The 1,016-nt window shown below is 43.3% G+C and overlaps 1 non-coding gene across 1 annotated transcript; it reads left to right on the top strand.

Annotated features, from left to right (window-relative positions):
• Positions 1–675: 675 nt before the first annotated feature.
• Positions 676–779, top strand: LOC136478742 (small nucleolar RNA R71). The gene has a single exon (XR_010764455.1). It is a non-coding gene; the product is annotated as a small nucleolar RNA R71 (small nucleolar RNA).
• The last annotated feature ends 237 nt before the right edge of the window (positions 780–1,016 follow it).

Genomic DNA, 1,016 nt, shown 5'->3' with positions numbered 1-1,016 from the left:
TATAATTATTACCTTGAGGGTTACCTTAGTAGTTACCTTGGTAGTTCAGCCTCTATTGTTGGTTCCATCCTTGATTCTATTGAAGATGATAGTAGTTGTTGTTGACAAAGTTCACCTTAGTAGTTACCTTGGTAGTTCAGCCTCTGTTGTTGGTTCCATCCTTGATTCTATTGAGGACGATAGTAGTTGTTGTTGACAAAGTTCACATCCTCTTGGGTTTTAGGATAGCTATTCCTTGAATGCCCAGTGTTGCCACATACTTCACACGTCATGCGTGAATCATGAATGTGCATGACTTCTTGCTTTTCATTAGCTCAGTCTTTGAGCTAGTTCCCCGAATGCCTAGTGTTGCCACATACTTCACACGTCATGCGTGAACCATGAATGTGCATGACTTCTTGCTTTTCATTAGCTCGGTCTTTGAGCTTCTTCATCGGTAGGTCCATCTTGGCAGATAGCATGTCTACCTCCTTGAGTTGATGCATACCTCCACCTCTCTTGTGGGTCTAAACACGTTCTTCATTCCAGCCTTTGTTGGAGGCCATATTCTCCACAAGAGTGGTCACAGCTGGAAGTGTAAGTGACAAGAATGCACCTCCAGCAGCAACATCCATGGTCTCACGGGTACTGTTGGTCAACCCATGGTAGAACATCTGCATGAATAGCCAATTCTCCATCCCATGATGAGGACATTCTGATATATAGTATTGAAAGTGTTCCCATGCCTCAGGGATAGATTCATCATGTTGCTACTGAAAACTTGAAATTCTCCCACGCATAGTATTGGTCTTACCCGTGGGATTGATAGGAAGGCAGTGGAGTAGTTATCCCATGTAGTGTTTCTATCTTTGTTGGCATAGAACCACTGCTTCACCTTCCCCAAAAGTGAGAATGGAAAGAGGCGAAGTAGTATGGCATCCTTGGTTACTCCCTTGATGGTGAAAGTTGAAAACATCTAGGCCCCTAGTTGGGTTTTGGTGATTAATGACAATACGTGATTACTGTGACTAACGTGT

The sequence above is a fragment of the Miscanthus floridulus genome, chromosome 8 (assembly GCF_019320115.1).
Source record: "Miscanthus floridulus cultivar M001 chromosome 8, ASM1932011v1, whole genome shotgun sequence".
NCBI lineage: Eukaryota > Viridiplantae > Streptophyta > Magnoliopsida > Poales > Poaceae > Miscanthus > Miscanthus floridulus.
This window is presented reverse-complemented; position numbering and strand designations above follow the sequence as displayed.